Raw genomic sequence first — 22788 nt, 5'->3', positions numbered from 1 at the left:
AGTACGATTTTAATTCATCCCAGAGATGCCCCCTCATGCTAGTTATTTCTCCCAGTATTCATTCCCATGGTCCCCCCCAGAAATGATCCCTCCTTGTCTCATCCCAATTTTCTCCCTAGCCAGGCCCCTTGCTACATTCTGCTATGATGCCTAATCTAGTTCCTCTTCTGGAGACATTCAGCTGTACACTCTTGGGTTTTCCTTGTTGCTTAACTTCTTCAGGTCTGTGGACTGGAGGATAGTTATCCTCTACTTTATAGTTAATATCCACTTATAAGCAAGTGCATACCATGGGTGTCATTCTGAGTCTGGGTTACCTCATTCAGAATGATCTTTTCTAGTTCTTTCCATATGCCTTCAAACTGCATGTTGTTTTTGTTTGAAATAGATGAGTAGTATTCCATTGTGTATGAACATAGCTAAGCAAGTGTCCTTGTGGTATGGTGGAACATCTTTTAGATATATACCAAGGAGTGGTTTCTGGGTTTTAAGGTATAACTATTTCCAATTTTCTGAGAAGCTGCTAAGGTGATTTCCAAATTGATTGTACAGTTTACACTCCCACAAGCAATGGAGGAGTCTTCCTTTTTCTCCTCATCCTTGCCAGGATGTGCTGTTACTTGAGTTTTTTTTTTTATCTTAGCCATTCTTGTGGGTATAGGATGGAATCTCAGTGTCATTTTGATTTGCATTTACTTAATGACTAATGGTGTTGAACATTTCTTTAAGTTCTTCTTGGCCATAAGAGTTTGCTCTGTTGAAAATTCTGAGGAAGAACCTTTAGCTCATTGGCATAGGAGATAACTTCCTGAACAGAGGACTAACAGCTCAGGATCTAAAAGCAACAATTAATAAATAGGACCTCATGAAACTGAAAAACCTTTTGTAAGGCAAAGGAAACAGTCAACAGAACAAATCAACATCCTACAGACTGGGAAAAGATCTTCACCAACCCTCCATCTGACAAAGGGCTAATGTCAAAAATATATAAAGAACTAAAGAAATTAAACACCACCAAACCAAATAACCCAAAGAAAAACTGAATTACATAACTAAACAGAGAATTCTCAAAAAAGGAATATTGAATGGCCAAGAAACACTTATCAAAACGCTTAACATACCTATTCATCAGGGAAATGCAGATCAAAACAACTCTGAGATCCCTCTTTACACCTGTCAGAATGGCTAAGATCAAAATCACAAGTTTTAGCACTTCCTGGAGAGGATATGGAGAAAGGAGAATACTCCTTCATTGTTGTGGGAGTAAAAACTTGTACAACCAGTTTGTAAAGCAATCTGATGCTTTCTCAGGAAACTGGGAATAATTCTACCTCAAGACCCAGATATACTGCTGCTTGGAATATACCCCCCAAATTTCCATCATACATCATGGACATTTGCTCATTATGTTCATAGCAGTCTTATTTATAATAGACAGACTCCGGAATCAACCTAGATGTTGCTCAGCAGAAGAATGGGTAAAGAAACTGGTATATTTACACATGGAATACTATTCTGTTATTAGAAACAAGCAAGTCTTTAAATTTTCAAGGAAACAAGTGGAAGTATAAATGACAATCCTGAGTGAGGTAATCCAGAACCAGAAAGACATGTATGGTATATACTCACTTATATGCTGATAATAGCCACATAATACCTGATAAATACACTACAATACACAGACTTAAAAAAGATGAATAACAATGAGAACCCTAGGGAAAATATTTAATTCTCACTAAGAATGGCAAATAGAATAAACATCAGAAGCCCTTGAAGAGAATGAACAGAACAGGAGCCTACCAAAGTGGTCCTCTGAAAGACTCCACCCAGCAGGGCATTGAAGCAGATCCTGAGACTCAGACCCAAAATTTGGGGTGGAGCACAGGGAGTCTTATAGAAGAGTTGGAGGATAGAAGGACCTGGTGGTGACAGGAGCTCCACATGCATATCAATAGAGCCAACAAATCTTTGGGGAGGGGTTGCTGCAGAGACTGATACACTAACCCAGGACCATGAGTGGTGAGGACCTAGACTCTCTGTTCAGATGTATTTGATAGGCAGTGAAGTCTCCTTGTGGTATATACTCACACACATTTGGACACTACCCCAAGGAGCATGTCCCATGAAAGTCTTCACTTACCAGGAAAGTAGGACAGAGGGGAGGACATCCTATTGGGACTCTAGATGAGAGAATCAAGGGAGAATGGGGAAATACAGGATCCAGAGGGTCCTAGAAACTTACAAGTAGAACATTATGAAGGGTGGATCTCAGCCCAGGGGTCCTCCTCAAACTATGGCACCAGCCAAGGACGATATGTGAAGTAAACTTTGAACCCCTACCCAGATCTAGCCAATGGACAGGACATTCTCCACAGTTGAATGGAGAGTGGGGTATGACTTTCACACAAACTCTGGTGCCTCACATTTGACCATGTCTCCTGGATGGGAAGGCCTTTTGGCACTCAGAGGAAGGATAGCAGGCTACCAAGAAGAGACTTGATACCCTATGAGCATATACAGGGGGAGGAGGTTCCCCTCAGCCACAGTCATAGGGGAGAGGAGTAAGGGGAAAATGGGAGGGAGGTAGGGAGGGAGGAACGGGAGGATATAAGAGAAAAAATAAAAATAGGATTTACAAATTTCTTAAAGTCTGCTCACTTTAAGTTTTATTTTGGTCTCTGCACCTGATAATGTCAAATTCCTTTTATTATATTTTAATTAAAAGTACATCATTTTGCTCCTTCCTTTTCTTGTTTTCACTGCTCTCTGATGCTGTCCCCCTAATTCTTCTCATGATTCAAAATATTATATAGATAGCCACTTTTTCCTTGATTCTCACTGTTACATATGTGTATGGATATGTGTGTTAGATGTACAAATAAAACCTGCTGATTCTGTTTTGTTGTTTGTGTCTTTATGGCTTCAGTGCTGAGTCCTTGTATTAAATGAAAAATAAGGGAGCTTATCTCTACAGAGCTCTAATCCCCCCTCTCCCAGTAGTCATTAGCTGCATATTGTTCTTTGCCTAGAAGTGTGACCCCATGAAATTATAAACTCTTCCATATTTATATGATTACTAATATTGCCATTGTTTCAGTCTTGTTTATGCACCCATTTCTAGAAAAGACTATCTCACTCTGGATTGTCTGGTATCATGGATCTTACAATTTTCTAGCCAGTATTTTGTTTTACATGAGCCATAAATGTAGGAGCTAAAACAGATTTATTTACTAGAGCTGGTTGATCAACCATAATTGGTTGATTTCTGATTTGTGTCTAGCTGTGGTTTTTCTGTGTTAATCTCCATTTAATATAAAAAAGCTTCTTTGATTCAGGTTGGTTGTTACAATTATCTGCATCTATAAAAATAAAACTTAGAATGTAGTAATGAATTGTGCTGGTCTAGTATAGAGGCTATTGTAGTTTCATTACCTAACCATGGTTAGTTGGCTTTGTTTCTAGTACCCAGCTTCCCTCTTGTGGAGTAGGCCTTAAGTACAATGAGACAGCTATTGGTTACCAACAACAAGAGTGCTATGTACTACACCCTACATATATTATGCAGGGCTGTTTGTTGTTGTGGTTCATAGGTGTTGCAGATGGGTATGGCTATTCATTGCTTCCCTCTCTTTGTCACTAACATAGTATAGAAGTTAGACTTCAGAAAGGAGGCTTAGATCCACCTTGAATGAAATCATGTGAGTCCTGTATTCTAAGTATGTAGTATCTTCAGCAACAGGGATTTACCTTCATCTTCTGAGAGGCAACCAGAGGTTATATCAATAGTCTATATTGCTTTTAGAGTCCTTTGGTTAATCTGACCAAGCATTCAAATTCAAAATGATGTTTCTTGTGTCTGGTACCATTTTTTGTTTGGTTGGTTGGTTGTTTTTCTGTGTGTGTGTGGGTTTTTTTTTTTTTTTTTTGGTTTGTTTGTTTGATGGGTGTTTTGGTTTGTTTGTTTTGTTTAGAGACAGGCTTTCTCTGTGTGGCCTTAGTTGTCCTGGAACTCACTCTATAAACTAGACTGGCCTCAAAAATCACATAGGTCCACCTGCTGGGATTAAAGGTGACATGTGCCATTGCTAGCTATCTGGTACTATTTTTCTTTTTTGTTGTTGTTTTCTTCTGTTTTTTTTTTTTCTATGGTTTTAATGGCAGGTCATTACCAGCCTAAGAGGTATAACTTCCTTCAATGTAGTTTACAAGTACTATGTGTAATTTTTGATAATTATAAAAAATCATGATTTCTTGAGGCTTTCTCAAACAATCTTGGTGTTATTTTTAATATTCTTTCTGTAGTCGCCTTTCTCTTTTTCCCCTAGTTGAAGACCTGTACCTGTTATTCTGTTTCTCACTTCAGATGATCTTCATGCTGTTGTTACCATCTAAAATTATTCCCCAATCCTATGGCCTGTTTATATTGTCTATATTTTATGTAGTTATATATTAACACCTGAAGTCTTAGAATAGGTTCCATGCCCAGCAATAAATAACAAACAAAAGTGAGTTCAATAGTGTCTTTTTAGATATCTTTGTGTTGTTTTTGTTGTTTGTCATCCACATGTATATTATGGCTTCTATTTTTTGTTTTATGAAGTTTTCTGAGTATATTGTGTGTGTGTGTGTGTGTGTGTGTGTGTGTGTGTGTGTGTGTGTGTGTGTGTTCATAGTGATATTTCTTTTTCTTTTTAAAATTTACCTGTCTAAAAAAAGAGAAAAAAAGTAGTGGAGTTAGATGTGTAGGAGGATGGGGAGGATCTAGGAGGAGATTTGGGAAGAAAACCTATGATCATTATATGTTGCTTGAATTCTCAAAAAAAAAAAAAGAAACTTTAAAAATGAGCTGAGGGTAGGAATGACTAATGAAAGAGAGCATATTGCATCTGTCTTTCTGGGTCTGGGTTACCTAACTCTAAGTAGTCTTTTCTAGATCCATATGTTTACCTAAACATTTCTTGATTTCATTTTTCTTTACAGTTTTATTGTATTCCATAGTGTATATGTACCACATTTTCACTATACATTTATCTGTAGAAGGACATTTGTGTTGTGTCCACTTCTTGACTATTGTGTATGTAATAGCACAGAATATTGTACATTATGAATTTGTGGAGTAGAAAAACTAGTCCTTTGAGAATATCCTAGGAGCCATATAGTAGATTTATTTTTAGTTTCTTTAGTTTTTAGTTTCTGATTTTCAGAGGGCTGTACCAATTTGCAATTCCACCAACAGTAAGTGAATATTCCTTTTTCTTCACAACTTGGCCAGGGTTTATTGCTAACAATTTGTTGATCTTTGCTATTCTTACTTGAGATAGCATCTTAAAATTGTTTTAATCTGAATTTCCCTAATTGTTAAAAATGATGAACATCTTTAATGTGTTTCTCAGTCACAATGTTTTTATTTCTGCTTATGCCAGTCTACTCTTGAATCCCTCCAATATTTTTTCAATTGGTTTACATTATGTTTTGCTTCAAAATTATATTTTTATCTTTTTTCATGTAAATCTGTTTTGTTTCTGATATTTTATTTTTGTTCATCAGCCATTTTTCTTATTTCTTCAATTTTTTGGGTCTATGTCTATAAATTTAGTTTTCCTTTCTAGGAGGATATTTAAAACCTCTATTTTAAAATCTTGTAAGTATGATACCTTCTTTTGTCTCAGTTGTGTCTGACAGCTCATTTTATTCTTTAGAATGAGTTATATTTTCTATTTCTTTTTGTAATTTTGGGGACTATTTCAATTTAAAAAGTCATGTATTAGGAATAAAATCCTTTTTTTCTCTAAGACTTTACATATTTTCTCTTTGCTTTATACTCTACGCTGCCACTTAAGTTAGCAAATAGTGAAATGTTAAGACTCTTCAAGACTTTTCTGAGCACATATGTTACCCATGTTTGTCTCTGTATTTGCATGAATACATAATTATATTTTAATATTTTCCTTACCTGATGTTTCATTTTAAATATTTCTTAAACCATTTGGTGTTATATTATAGGTCTATATTTTCCATTTCTTCCCTGGGCATATAGTGGCATTCTCTATGCAATTTTTATGATTAAAAGATGCTACTTTTCAAAGAATTTTTTATTAATTTATTCTTGTTACATCTCAATGGTTATCCCATCCCTTGTATCCTCCCATTCTTCCCTCCCTCCCATTTTCCCCCTACTCCCCTCCCCTATGACTGTGACTGAGGGGGACCTTCTCCCCCTGTATATGCTCATAGGGTATCAAGTCTCTACTTGGTAGCCTGCTAGCCTTCCTCTGAGTGACACCAGGGCTCCCCCTCCAGGGGACGTGGTCAAATATGAGGCATCAGAGTACATGTGTAAGTCAGATCTCCTTCTCCACTTAACGGTGGAGAATGTCCTGTCCATTGGCTAGTCTGGGTAGGGGTTCGAAGTTTACTGCCTATATTTTCCTTGGCTGGTGCCATAGTTTGAGAAGGATCCCAGGGCCCAGACCTGCCCATAGTTTTCCAGGACTCTCTGGATCCTTCTATTTCCTCATTCTCCCAGGCATCTCACACCTAAAGTCTCAATAGAATGTCCTCCCCTCTGGCCCACACAACAGGGACATATGCTAAACCTTGTTCATAGCTGCCTTATTTATAATAGCTAGAACATGGAAACAACCTACGTGTCCCTCAGCAGAAGAATGGATAAAGAAACTGTGGTACATGTACACTATGGAATACTACTCAGCTATTAAAAACAAGGAATTTCCGAAAATTGTGGACAAATGGATTGAACTAGAAATGATCATAATGAGTGAGTTCACCCAGAAGCAGAAAGAGTCAAATGGTATATGCTCACTTATATTGAAACACTAGTCCAAGGGGTACGTCCCCATGAAAAAATTTACCTATCATGCTCTTTTTTTTTGTTATTTTTATACTATAGTGATGTCTCTTACTCCCTTGACATTATATAATACATTTAAAAATTTAAATATATTTTATCAAATCTTTTTTTTATCTTTATAGAAGAAGATATTTTGAATAATAAAGTTCCACCATTTTTGTTACATGTCAAAATACTTCATTTCTCCTTCTATCAAATGCTCATTAGAGATGAGAATCCCATATATATGTATGTGCATGTGTGTGTATATATACATATATATGTATATTTATATATATGCATATGTGTAATGCTAATTTCAACAGGTGTATCTTTATTTATGACAATTTACATAATTAATCATTGGCTTTAAACTTATACCAACAGTTAAACTGGAATTTCTCAATTATTCTCTGCCTTTATTTGCATATTTTATTTTGAGATAGAAATGCAAAATATAATTGTAGAGAGTATGTATTATCAATAGAATGTTGATGTGCAATTGCAGAAATAATGGAACATATATAGAAATAAATTACCCCAAGAAAAAAAAAACTAGTTGCTATTTAGATAAAAGAAATTACATCCTGGAAATAAATAGAAAATTGCACGTAAACATAAGGCATAAGTTTGTTCTTATTCACTCATTGAGTAATAATGCCTAACTACTTACCATTAATTAATATGTATGAAATATTGAAATGAACATCATACAATTTAATTTTTTAACTTCTTTTCTCATACTGACTTGTTAATCATGAGATATTTGTAACTTGCATATAAATAATCAAATCTCTTTGAACAAAGGAGATATGCTAGTTGTCTGTCACTGTTACAAATATCTGAAATAAATTAAAACAGAAAATAGTTTTGGCCCATGGTTTCATAGATTATAGTTCATGGCATCTTTATGTTGGACCTATGGCAGTGTTTTATAATACAAGCACATTATAAAGTTAAACATTTCATCTCATGTCTAAGATAGAAAAGAGGAAACTGCTCTGGGCTCTTACTATCCCCTTCACCAAAAAATCACAATGACACAAAAACCTTACACTAATCTTCACATCTTAAAAGATCTAGTAAATGCCAATGGCAGAAAGATGAGAACCAATCATACGGCAATGGTATCTTTAAAAATATTCTATATCCAAGCTACAGCAGGCCATCAAGTACAACTTTAGTGCATGTAATGACAAAAGAATTTAGTAAGAGAGTAATAAGTGCTACCCCTAATAAAATAATAACACCTGAATAAAATCAAGCTGTTGAAATATTTCTTGTAATGTAGCAGAATTCTATTGGTTGAGCTATTACTAGATGCTTGGATCATGTTTTGACATTTATTTTCCATATTTTAGCATAAAATAGTCTTAGAATATATCTATATATTATATTTTTGTTAAAATAAGTAAGGTTATTTCACGGAAACAAGTACTTCATTCAAGAAATAAAGGAAATCCCCCTCAGGAACAGTCTAGGGGAGAGGAATAAGGGGAAGATGGGAGGGAGGGAAGAAGGGGAGGATACAAGGGATGGGATGACCATTGAGATGTAACAAGAATAAATTAAAAATAATTTAAAAAAATAAAAAGAATATTTTCTTTCAAGTAATGTGGTAGGATCATTTTAAACTTAAAATGTAGGCTCCATGCTATTATGTTTTGTCAACTTTACACAAGCTAGGGTGATCTAAGAAGAAAGAACATGAATTGAAGAATCATCTCCATCAGATTTTCTGTAGGCAAGTCAATGAGATATTTTCTTCATTAATCACTGTTGTGTGAGGCACTAGCTAATAGGTTCTAGAGCAATTCTGGGCAGGTTGTCGTGGGATATGTATAGAAAGCAGGCTATGTAAGTCATGGAAAGCAAGCCAGTAAGAACTATTCTTCTATATTCTCTGTTTCAGCTTCTGCTTCCTGGTTTCTGCTAGGAATTTTTGCCTGACTTCTTCTCAGTGATGGACTATAATTTATAAACTGAAATAAATCCTTTCTTCCTCCAACATTGCTTTTGTTTACCACAGCAATAGAAAGCAAGCTAGGACATGTTCTCATTGATTATATGTTAGCCGATTTTAGTATCCAATTAATGTTTAAATGTTATACACTTAACATAATATCCATCCAATAGCATGTACCCAGTTTTTAGTGACACCTTTTAAATTGATATTGTTACCTAGACAGAAATTTGAACAAATGTAGAGTACTAAGCTGTTATAACCTTTTGATTTCATATAGAGTGGCTTAGTTACGTCAATTTAGCCAAAGACTTGTCAAATTATGCTTGTTAAATGAGTTTTTATGATACCATTTAATCTCAAGATCATTTGTCACATAACACAGTTCTAGAACTAGATATTTCTGTTTTAAACCCAGCATAAGCTGAATATAAGGCTAGTGGCATGGTTAGAATGTGCAAAAGGCCCTTAGTTCAATACCAAGCATAAAGGAACTACATATTTTTTACTCTTTCTTTTCTAGCATACATAATATATCCTATTTGAAGGCTGCAAATCTTTCATTTGCTTGTGTAGAGTTACAGCAAGTTATTTTATATTATTTATGGCTATTGTGAAGGGTATTATTTATCAGCTCTATGAGTTCTCTGGTAGAATTTTGGATGCTATTTATGTATACTATCATATTATCTGCAAATAGCAATATTTTGACTTTTTGCTTTTTAGTTTGTAGGCCCTAGATTTCCTTTGTCTTATTTCTGTAGCTGGACTTCATCCCAGGGATGCAGGGATGGTTCAACTTACAGAAATCCATCAGTGTAATACAGCATATAAACAACCTGAAAGTAAACCCACATAATTATCTCATTAGTTGCTGAAGGCTTTGACAGAAATCCAGCACCTCTTCATGTTAAAAACTTTGGAGAGATCAGAGATACATGGCCAATACCTAAATATAAGAAAGACAATATACAGCAAGCAAACATCAAATAAAATGTAGAGACACAGGAAGAAACTCCATTAAAATAAGGGACAAAACAATAGTGCCTACTATCTCCTTATCTATTCAATACAGTACCTGAAGTTCCAGAATAAATTCTATACATAAGTGACTCCTAAAATTCTACCAAAGAACTCCTACAGATGATAAGCAATACTCTTCAAAATAGTAACAAATAATGTACAATGTCTTGGTGTAACTCTAACCAAGCATGTGAAAGATTTGTATGACAAGACGTTCAAGTCTTTGAAGAAAGAAATTGAAGAAAACATCATAAGATGAAAAGATCTCCCATGATCATGGATAAGTAGGATTAACATAGTTAAAATGGTCATCTTACCAAAAGCAATCTACAAATTCTATGCAATTGCTATGAAAATAATCTCACACACCTACAGATACCTGATTTTTACAAATAGGCCCAAAACACACAAGAAACCATATTCTAAAAATGGTGCCAGTCTAACTAAATGCTTACATGTAGAAGAATACAAATACAATAATATTTATCACTCTGCATAAAACCGAAGTCAAAAAAGATTAAAGATCTCAACATAAAACCAGATACAGTAACTCTAATTGAAGAGGAAGTGGTGAATAGATGTGAACTCATTGATACAGGAGACAACTTTCTAAGCAGAACACCAAGAGTTCAGGCACTAAAATCAATAATCAATAAATGGGACCTCATGAAACTGAAATTTTTCTGGAAGACCAAAGTCACTATTAGCACAAAATGGCAGGCTACACAATGGGAAAAGATCTGTCCCAACTCTACATTTGAAAGAGGCATAATATTTGAAATATATAAATAACTCAAGAAATTAAACACTAATAAACCAAATGGCCCAATTTAAAAAATAGGGTACAGAACTAAACAGATAATTATCGACAGAGGAATATCTAATAGCCAAAGAGCACTTAAAATGTTCAACGCCAACTGGCTCAAGGCAAAGCCCTCAGAGGTGAGCTGTATGCAGAACCCATCTTTGCCATCTATCCAGAAGAGGCCTGTGTTGGCCTAAGAAACATTCAACATATAACCCTCTTGGCCTACACAGCTGAGACACAGCCAATAGAGGTGACCTGTACTGGTGTTCAGATTGCCATAATCCACTATCTTGAGAAGGCCTGTGGTGGTCCAGAAGAACGTTCAGCTTAGAGCCCTATCCACTTACTCCTGAACTTTCTAACAGTCAAGGACCACTAGGTCTGCAAACACCAGATACAACCTGATATCTGGAGGACAGCATGAGAACATGAACAACAAAACCCATGGCCATATGACATGACGAGAAACCCACTATCCTACCACAGCAAGCACTGGAGATAAGTTTACACCTGAAGCACAATAAAAACTTCTTATATCTGAGGTTATAAAATGATAAAGGCCTTAAAGGAGGAAAAGAAATCCTTCAAAGAAATACGGGACAAATATAATCAAAGATGTGAAAGAATTGAGTAAATCACTTAAAGAAATACAGGGACAAGGAAATGAATAAAACTGTGCAAGACTTAAAAATGGGAATAGTGGCAATAAGGAAAACACATCTGAGACAACCCTAGAGATGGAAAACCGAAGGAAGAGAATTTGGAAATACAGACACAAGCACTACCAACAGACTGAAGAAAGTATCTTAGGTATAGAATATATGATTGAAGAAGTTGATGCATCAGTCAAAGAAAATGTTAAATCTAAAAAGTTCCTGTCACAAAATAACCAAGTAATTAGGGACATTATGAAATGACCAAACCTAGGAATAATAGAAATCAAAGAAGGAGAAGAATCCCAGATGCAAGGACCCAAAAATATTTTCAACAAAACCATAAAAGAAAACTTCCCCTATCTAAGAAAAGAGATGCCTATTAGCATACAATAAGCTTACAGAAAGGGAGTAGGAAGGGTAACACTGGTGGGTACCACCTATGGAGAGAGAGTGGGAAGGACTGGGAGAGAGAATAGAAATCAGTGGGGGGGGTGCATCTCTCAGACAGGGGAGGCTTCTATGTGTCTATGGGGGTGACACTTGGTAAGAATCTTAGCACCAGAGTATATGGAGCCTGAAGTCTCCACATCCTGTGGCTAGGGGATTCGTCCCATGGAAGGAGGGGGAAACCTACCAATAAAACCTTTCATGCAAAATTTATCTTTTCAGCAAGAAGTGATGGGATTAAGATGGAGCAAAGATTGAAGGAATGGCAAATAAGTGATTGACCAAATTTGAGAACCACTGCATGGCATAGAATGAACTTCCTTTACCGTTCATGATACTCTGCTATGTGTGCAGACAGGACCCTAGCATTACTGTCTTCTGAGATGCTTCATCCAGCAGCCAATGGAAATAGATGTAGAAATCCACAGCCAAACAGTAGCCCAAGCTTGGGGAGTTTTGCGGAGCAGGAACCATAGAGATAGATGCGGGGGAGAGGGGCAAGAAGACATACAGAGTAAACTAACCTGGGCCCATGTGTCACACACAGACTAAACCATTAACCTAAGAGCCAACAGAGGCTGTACCTAAATCCCCTACACATATGTAGCAGAAGTGCTTGGGTCTCATAACAATGGGAATAGGGACTGTCTCTAAATCTGTGTCTTGCCTTTGGATCTCTTTACCCTAGAGAGGATGCCTTTAGTCCTACTGTGACTTGAGGCACCAGGGTAGGTTGGTGCCCATTAGGGTCCTCTCTTTATCTGAGAAGAAGGAGAGATGGTAATGGGGGTGTGAGGCGTTTGAGGTTGGAACTGGAAGGAGAGGAGAGAGGGGCCAGGGATCAGACTATAAAGTGAAGAAAGAAAGAAAGAAAGAAAGAAAGAAAGAAAGAAAGAAAGAAAGAAAGAAAGAAAGGAGGGAGAGAAGGAGGGAGTTGTTTAATATTTTTGAATGTTTATTACATTCAATACATATCAAATTACTGAAAGTAATATTTATTTTGTAAACTTTCACCTTCTTTTATTAAATTTATTCAATAAAGGATTATTATGAAAGAATTAATGATTTGAGATATAAATTTCTTTAAGTGAATTCTATATTCATTCTCAAAATTTGTTTTAACAATAGCATTGCTGCAATAATTAACAAATATTTGTTATATTTCTTGATATAAACTCAAATTCAATCAAGTCTTTTATTAAATGAAGTAAGTTTAATCAACTTTGTAAGAAACAGATAAAGTTTAGCTTTTTCTCCAACTTTATGTCTAGTCCTTAAAATACTATGCTGAAAAACACAATATTAATATTCTTTACCATGGTTCACAGTTGCTTATAAACAAAATGAGAAAAAGAATAAGATAAACAACTTACTGGTCCATAAAGATGGGCAGAAAGATTGACAGTAAGGATAGAACAGAATAGCAAAGAAAATTGCAAAAGAATAATCATGACTTTACAGTAGTTAAATAACACACAATTTAAACAAAGGTTAATACTCTCTGTTTGGAGTTCAAAATATTATATATAAAATTGCATAGAATATGCAAAAACATATATATTAACAAAAATAAAATTATATACAATACATGAAATATCCAAGAATCATGAATTGAGGTAAAAATTTACTTTTAAGTACATTCTCATAAAATGTGACAGATTTTACTGTAAACTTACCTAGGAAAATAATGCATCTTCGAGACTTATGTTAGACTATATGCAATAACTCAACATTTATACAGCATAATACAGCATGTAGTTCTCTTTAAATAGGCTTTGCCACAATCCTCATGAGATGTTTGAAGATTATGTTATTGAATTTGCATACTTCTTGACAATCTTTTGTAATATAAAAATCAATATTTTGAGATGTAATTTTCAGTTATGTTATTATAGATTTCAATGACAGCAAAGACAATATTAGCACTCAGTGATGTTTTCAGATGAACTAAAGTCACAGTGATGTCAGTCACAAGAATATATTAACTTCAATAACTAAATAACCCGATACAATTGTCTACTTATAAATAATGGTAGAGTAGTTTAGACGCCCTGCCTTTTCTACAAGTTTATGTAAATATTGTATCTTCTTTTAAGAGTTCTCTTCTTCGCTATGATTTATCTTAATCTACTTCTGTAATTCTTTGATGATTAGAAAAAGTATCTAATTTTAATATATATAAGGTGAACAAAAAATAGTAAAAAAAAAATCTGAGGTCATATGCCAAACATTAACACCAGAATTCTACTGAAGACAACCATCAATAATTCTGACTTGATCATATTTTGAGTTTAGTATGTTTGCTGGAGTATTTATTTTGTTGAACAAGAATGATCTCAGTCTACATGTACCCAAGGATACAAGAGATAGAATGACTCTGACATTCCACATAAAATAGAGATCTGTTCATAGATAATGAACAATTTCCTATGTATTAGTAAACTTAATTTAAGATATCATTTCTGGGCTCTTGCATTTATTCAACACAAACAAAAGACCAATTTCAACTGTAAAAACAAATGTCCACTCAAAATTTTATTTTATCATGATAATCATTAAGAGAAACATTGAAATCTATATGAGAACATAATACACAGGAAGTGGTTAATGATGAGTAATAAGCCTATTCTTATATCTCAAAAGCATGCTGGAAACTAATGTTAAGGTGTGCAACATTCTAGGAATTCTTCATGATTTGAAACAACTGAGTAGTATTGAAAATAGCATAGAAATAGAAAGATTTTAGGTGAGTGTGGAGTTTTTGAGTTGAAATTTAATAATTCTTCAGAAGAACTTAGTTCATAATGGATAAATGGTTCTTGGCTTAAACTTTAAGGAGATTATGATTTTTATAAGAATAGTTTTGTGCTATGTTGAGAGGGGGTGGGATTAAGAATGGTTAGTGAAAGGCAGTGTAAAAATAATCTTGAAATCTACCTGTACATTTATATTTGGAATAGCCAATCAAGTACTCATTCACCATTTTTCTGTCTCCCATGAGCACAGTATTCTTATTTACTATTAACACTAGAAGCATTAGAGAGATTCTTCAGCTCATTGACCTTACATCCTCATAAATCAAATTTGGTAACGAAGACATATATCTTTGGCTGTTATATTTGACATGTGTGATTGTTACCAATTTGGCCTCTACTATCTATGAGACAATGATATACAATCCTTATCTTACCCAATACTCTGTAAATTTAATTTACTAAAGTATTATTAGAGTACTTGTTTAAGAACTTGATGAAGTTTTTTAAAATCTGAAAATTTAAGTGTGTGTGTTTCTGTGTATGTGTGTGTGTGTGTGTGTGTGTGTGTGTGTGTGTGTGTGTGTGTGTGTGTGTGTGGCTTCAGTGGCCACAGAGTCCAGAGGTAGTGGATCTCTATGGTGCTGGAGTGACAGGCAGATAAACTAATCTAAGTGGTGCTTGGAACCAAACTCTGTACTTCTGAGCCATCTCTCCCCCACATTGATGAAGTATTGATTCAGTGCCTCTAAGAATCTTGGAATTAAGGAAATTCTCAGGGAGAAGAGGAGCTCTTCTTTTGTTTTGCCTTTTCTGTTATTTCAATAAGATATTTTTAAAAAAACAGTTCACAGTCCGAGTAAAGTGCTTGAAATTGACACAGGCTACAGAAAAAATTAATATGAAATAAAAATAAAACTTAAAGTGAAACATCAGACAAAGATGGACAAACTAATTTCTCATTTAAATTGAGGGAAATATTTCTAGATTAAATATTACTAAAAGTGTGAGCCTGGATGCACTATAGGGCAAACTAATACATTGAAAATAATGAAGCTTAAAGCAAGTTTCAAGATAGGTTTAAAATCAGGTAACTCAAGGTGAATGATACAAAGATGTTTGACAATGTGTTAGATAAGGACCCTAAAGGAAAAAAAGTTGCACACCAAGTGACCTCTGAAATTGCCCATTTTTAACTGCAGTAGACTAGCAATATCATCAAAATGAAAAGGTGATGATAGGATGCTGAGAACCACTACTAAGACCAGAAATTGTGGATTATGTTCCCATTTGGCAAGGCAAAGCCTAGGGACAATCAGGAGCAGCACTCAGCAAGGCTCTCCTACCAAAGAACAATGTAGTCGAAATATCTGGCAACAACTGAAAGAAAATCAGTTGTCTATAAAGAACATTTTATTCATAGCTAGTTGTGCTGTTTGCTTATTTTGGTATTTGTTCGTAAATACAAATATTACTGATCATAAAAGTGATGATTTTTTTAAGAAACATAACAGATGAAGAAAAACTAAACAACTATCTAACCTAAGTGCATGTGAAATAGCTCAGTTGTGACATTTTTTATTCTAGGAAATATTTTTGCCCAGAAAACAGAAATGTGGCTAACAAAGCCTTATAAAAAATTTGATTGACACAAAGAGCACCAATAAAATCTTACCAGGCTTTTCTTACAGTTCTGTGCAGTAACATGAAAATCAAAGTGTCATTTGAAATTAATGGCTGACAAATTTGAGTATAATAAAAAATATTACTCTATCTATGATCATTGTGAAATAGATGGCAAGACTGATGAAGGTCATAGAGGCCAATTCTGTAGTCAGTTCCAAGAAGGTCTTGGTAATTTTATGAGCACTAATAATGTTTGTGGATTTCACATTAGCTAAGCTAATGAAGAGTAGTCAAAGCCATGCTGCAGTATTTAAATAGCCAATTCCCATATGTTAAAGAATTTTATATTCACCTTGCACCATTAAACTCAGATTTTTAAAAAGTGACTTTCTTTTGTTGTAGCCTATGGTGAAATGTCATCTTAGGACTTCATTCATAGAATTAATAAACATATTTCCCACTTGTATGGGAACTAAGATTTTCAAGACTATTATACATTGATATTTATGTATTTATTATAATATTCTTGTGTTGGACTGTTTTACATAGCCTTAGCAAAATACCTAAGACTGGGAAATTTCTAAAGAAAAAAATCAGGTTACAGATTTGGAAAGTGGAATTATAAACATGGTTTGCTACATCTGGTGTGAGCTCCAGGGCAGATGATATCTCACTGAAAACCAAAAGATTATACATAATGAAAAGAAAGAAATGGAAAGGGCCAAGACATATATTTACAACCATCATAATGACAGTTTCAGAAAGTTGTATTAATTCCTTCTTAGACCAGTGACATCCATGGCCTATTATATCTTGCTAAAATCTGCATTTTATGTATTATTTTATTATTGTTTGATACTTGGATCTAGATACTGAGCTCAGGCACCCTCAAATACACTATCTTTCTCTCTCAGCGCTCTGAGTTCTTGGACTGTAGTATTATAGGCATGCATTACTATGTCTAATAAGACTCACCTTTTACAGGTTTCACCATCTTTTATTGTAGTCACAATAGGGACCAATTTTCTAACACTGGAATCCTTTTTGGATATTCTGTTTCCAAATGACATCCCCCAAATTAGTAAGAATTATAGAAGTTAATATTTAGATATTTCATAGGCTTGTTTTTAACATATATATAATATAAATGACACATTCCCCACAATTCAGATAACTTGCATCACTATGTATACACACTCCTTACTAAATGACAAACCCAAACTCCTTACAGTGGGAAAGGTATGTATCTGACTCCTTTGCCTGCTCTTGGGACTCTTTTCCTCTTGTTGGGTTTCTTTGTCTACTTTTGGCTTATCATATTATACCTTATTTTGTCCTGTTTATCTATCTTCTCTTGGAGGCCTGATCTTTTATGAAGAGTAAATGGAAGGGGAGTATATTTGGGGTAGAGGGGAGGTGGGGAGAGCTACGAAGAGTGAAGGTAGTGAAAATTGTATTTGGAATATTTTGTATGAGAGACAAATCTATTTTCAATTGAAAAAAGAAAACTGCTGATGACTTTATTTCTCTAGATCTCAGTGTTTTTCATTTGTAATAAAAAGATGATTGTAAAGGTACAACAAGTTCTGTTATCTAAAGTTATGAATGTAGGCTACTGTCATGGATAACTTCATTTTCACAAGAAATTCTCCTAGTCTCGATGCTTAGTAAAACTGTAGTATATGTGTAATGCTGAGCAAAATTTACATAGATTGTTAAAAGGTGATGTTATCATTTTCTTGGCTAGTAACCTCAAATCTTTCATCCACTTTGTAACAATGTTTTTCCTTGTAAAAATAAAATCTATCATGTTATACTGATAACATGCTTAAATTTTACCAAATTGTGATGTGTGAATTATTGTGAGTTTTGAAGTGTCATTACAAAATACATTTTAATTATACTTAAATTAGTTCTTATTTCAGCATCCATTTTACATGAAACAGAAAAAAAATATAACCAAATGACATTGTCAGTCATCTTTACTATTTTCTCAGTCGTTTCTATTTAAGTATGACAAACTTGATGATATGCTTCTCTCCCTTATTTCTATAATATATTCAATCTACAAGTGATTAGGCTAATGTCATACAACTGTTTGTATAGAGAGTATGTACTCGATCATGATTTGTCCTGGTTTTCTAGGATGAAATTAATTTTAATACTGGTCACATCCCTTTGCTGTCTGATATCACACAGGACAATCAATACCTGGCTTCTGTTTCCCTCTTTCCTATCATTTTTAAGAATCACTGTAGCCCTCTTATCACTTTAGCTAATTTATCGACATGAGTGCTGACAACCAAGAAAAAAAATTCATATCCATCCTACCTATTCCAGAATTTTGAGAAGTCAGAGGCATTCTCTGGCATTCCTATCATTAGATAGTAATAATAAAAAATCTTGGCACATAGAGGGTGTATTTTTCATGAAGTATGTTGGTTTTATAATTCTTCAGATAACTGCATTTTATTTTCTCTTTGAAAAACACAAACTTAGTGAGGCTTATACTCCCCATTACCTCAGCATAGTAGACTGTGAATTTTACAAATTTACAGTGTAAATTTTATGAATTTTATCGATTTTAACTTGCTATTTCTGCTCCAAAATAATTTTTAATTTAAATAATTAAGTTTATATGTCAATCACAGCATCTTCTTTCTCCTATCCTCTACCCTCCACCTCTCCTCCACTTCCTTTCTCCTGAGAAGATAAATGAATAAATCTGAGAAACAAAAATTGGATGAAATGGGAAAACCAAAAGAGTTACTCTATTCTCTCGTTTTTTGAAAGGGTAGCAGAGTTGGCTGTGCAAGTGAAACAGCTGTGAGTAGAGGTAGAAGTGCTTGGGAAGCAATTAGTGGAGGAAATGAGAGAACAAAGGGGCTCAGAGAGCTGGTGATTGAGCAAGTGAATGGGAGCTTCCTGCGGGATGAAAGAGAGACGTAAAAACGACTAGAAGTCAGATTGCACAGGGCCCGAGAAAGTTTCAAAAAGCCAGGCACAGAAGCCTCAGTTTGGGCAGCAGGGAAAAGTGGTTTCTTAGCAACCACATGATGCTTGTATCTGAAGCATAATTCAGCCTACACATAACATGGCAGCTGGCACCGTGGCCCAGGCTTGTACTTTTAAGTCGGAGTTGGGCAGAGACTCAAGGAAAAGCTACTACAAGTTCTCCTAAGCTTGGCATGGCAGGTCAGCCCAGTATCGACTACGTTCCTGAACCAATCTACTCTGAGAAGGGCAGCTGAGAGAGGCTTGGCACCAACAGAGCTCACAGGCTGCTGCAGTGGGAGCCAGAGGAAGGTTGTCCAGGACACCAGGCAGTAGAAGCAGAGATGCAGAGGGAAGTCAGACCACAAAGTAGTGGAGGAAATGGTGAGGCAGATGGCAAACCAGGAGAAGAAGCTGAGCTGTGGTCTGGAGCACAATGCCATTGGCACATGTTGGAATAAGGAGCCCCTACCACTGCCTGGGCCCAGCACCTTCCCAGAGCCACCGAATGACTAAGAAGACAAGAATGGAAATGTATACTGAGGCAGGTAGTTCCAAGGGACAGAGTTTAGAGAAATTTAGGTATAAAAATAAATTTTTTAAAAGTTTGAAAGCAGTAAAAGAGAAATGAATATAATTGTTTTGTGTATGTACATAATCTTCTCTCCGGAGGAAGCCTGCCAGCCCCAGGAAGAGTGAGATTACAGCCTGCTTAGGCTTTTTCCTGCCTGCCTGGGGACCCAGCCAACAGAGCTCTATAACCTCCCCTCTGGAGTAGACCTGCCAGCACCAGGAACAACCAGATCGGTTGTTCACTAGGCACAGTCACAGTCACAGTAGAGCCACTCAGACTTTCCTCTCCCTGCCCAGGTAGGGGTGACACAGAGAGCAGAGCTCCCAATAACCTTCCCTCTGGATGAGGCCTGCTAAACCCAGGAAGATACAGGTTAAAGCCTGACCAGCCTTTTTCCTGCCTGGTAGGGGACACAGTCAAAAGAACTCTATAACCTTCCCTCTGGAGTCGGCCTGTCATCTCCAGGAAGAGGCAGGTAAGAGCCCTCCCATCTTTTTCTTGCCTGACAGAGGACACGGGCCACAGAGCTCCATCACCTCCTCTCTGGAGGATGTCTGCCATCCTCAGGATAATTAAAGTCTTCGGGGCCCCAGGATCATCCAGGTAAGAGCCCTCCCAGCCTTTCTTCTGCCCACCTAGTACACAGACAGGAGAGGAACATTCAAGCCTGTAGTTCCCCAGGAACATGCAGACAGCAGTGGTGAGCAGTCAGATATTCCCTGAAGTCCACTATAAAGCCCAAGGCTCTAGCTGCTCCTCAGGGAGTCCTGTCAGCATCATGAACACCCAGCCAACACCAGGGACAAGCAGATGGCTAAACTCCAGCATAAGAACAGAGTCAACTAGAGTCAGGGCAATATGAAGTCAACAGAACCCAGCTAGCCTATTACAGCAAGCCCTGGACACCCTGACACAGCTGAAGCAAAAGAAGATAACCTTACATGCAACCTGAGTGAAACCAGACACACCAGAAAGTGGAAATAGAATAGACCACAGAAAAGGAGGAACCAGATAGTAGAGGGAAGACTAAGTGAAATGAATGTGGAGATCAGATGTGGGAGAGTGGGCATGGGGCAGGAGGACAGAGGGCTTGCCCAGAGAAGAGATACTGTAGGCAGGGGCATCTGTGAGACAAGCTGAAAATCTGACAAGGTAGGCTCCTGGGAGGATATGAGAGTGACTGTAACTGAGATCCCTAACACTGGGGGTCATGGAGACTGAAGAGGCCATGCTCTAACCAGGCATGACTCCTAGTGGAGGAAGGGGAATACCAGCCTACCCATAAAAACTTTGCTCCATGTTAGGCACTGCTGGAGAAGTCGAAATCTGGTATATACGGAGGGCCACTTTGGTATAAACTGAGCTCAGTCTATTATGATGGACTCCCCGTCTCAGCTTCCCCTGATCTGGGACTACCAGATCCTCTAAAGAGCATCCACATAGCTTTCAGAGAAAATAATGGGCATGGCCTTTTCTTGATAAGAAAGTTAGTTTAGCAAACACCCTATGCTAAGGAGATCCTGCACTTAAGCAAATGACCTTTAGTCCTACCTAAAATGTCTTCCCTCATCTATAGGACTTTTTAAATATCTAGTTTCCTTCTTATGATAGGACCCCATGCAATTGCATTTAAAGAAGGTAGTGTACTACTGAGTGTAGATTAAGTGTCTTGTCTCCCCTGGCCCCAGCAAATCAGGCACATTCATTCTCAAACCCCTTCCCACTTTCCGAGGTTTATAAATAAAGACTGGCTAATGAGCTCATGCATTTGAATGTTTGCCATTACTCCACCATGACCATCTGAGACTCCATTCATTGTGAGGTAGAACCTGTGCTGGATACCAAGTAGTCAAGCAACATTGGTGGAACTGCCATGACAGCTAGGACACCAACTCTATCATTGCTAGCACCATGCTAACTGCCTATGAAATACCTGACCAGGCCTTTCATGTCATTCACTGAGCCTGCCTACTAGCTGGTTTCATACATTCACTTACTTCCTCTGCCTTACTTAGCACCACAGCTAGACAAAGGGCTTTTGGTAATTTCATGGGCTTGGCAAGCTCCCAAGTCTCCACTGCCATCCAGTACTAGAAATTTTATTCTAAAAGAACTAAACAATAACACCAGTGGGAACTCATTTCCACCTCCCCTGTAAGACAGGGAAGCTAGGCTTGTGCCTGGGCCTTGCGCCTCACCCTGAGTCCTCTAAACCTACCCTAAGTGAGAAATGGGACCTTTGATCTTAAGGTCCCTTTGTTCTCATGTGTAAGCAAGCAGCACCTGGACTGACCCACTAGACATGGAACCACGTCACCTGCTAGTTGCTTACCAACAGATTCATAGTTTTCCATGCCTATAAGACACACAGGGATAAAGACAGAGCAAAGATTGAGGGGATATCTAACCAATGTCTGGTCAAACCTGAGACCCACACTAAGGGAGAGTGCCAACCCTTGACACTATTAAAGACATTTTTTTATGTTTCCAGACGTGAGCCTAGCATAGCTGTCTTCTGAGAGGCTATATCCAGCAATGGTAAAAACAGATCATGAGAGTCACAACCAAACACTGCAGAGCACAAGAAACCTTGTGGAAGAATGGGGGACATTATAGAAGTACCTGGGAGAGACAGAAAATCCAAAAGTAGACCAACCCAGCCAACTAACCTGGGCCCAGGGTGCCATGTAGAGACCAAATAACCAATGAAGGAATATCCTTGTGCTGGACCTAGTCCCGCTACACATATGTATCTGATGGGTAGCTTGGTCTTTATTTGGGTCCCCTAGTAATGGTAGTGGAACCCTGTCTCTGACAAGGATTCTGTGGCATGCTTTTGGATCACTTCTCCCTTTGTCAAGCCACAGAGGAAGAGGATGTGCTCAGTCCTGATGTGACTTGATGTCCATGGGTTGGTTGGTGAGGCTCCCCATTTCTGAGGGGTAAGGTAGGGGAGATCAAGGGAAGAGGGAGGAAGATTGGGACTGGGAGGAAAGGAGGGAATGGCTACAGTTGAGATATAAAATGAATAAAGAAATTAATTAATTATAAAACAAACAAAAACAAAGTGAACAAAGGAAGAAAAACACCAACC

This window comes from Acomys minous (assembly GCF_964271855.1).
Source record: "Acomys minous genome assembly, chromosome: 7".
Classification (NCBI taxonomy): Eukaryota; Metazoa; Chordata; class Mammalia; order Rodentia; family Muridae; genus Acomys; species Acomys minous.
The sequence above is the reverse complement of the archived record's forward strand: the minus strand, read 5'-3'. Positions refer to the sequence as shown.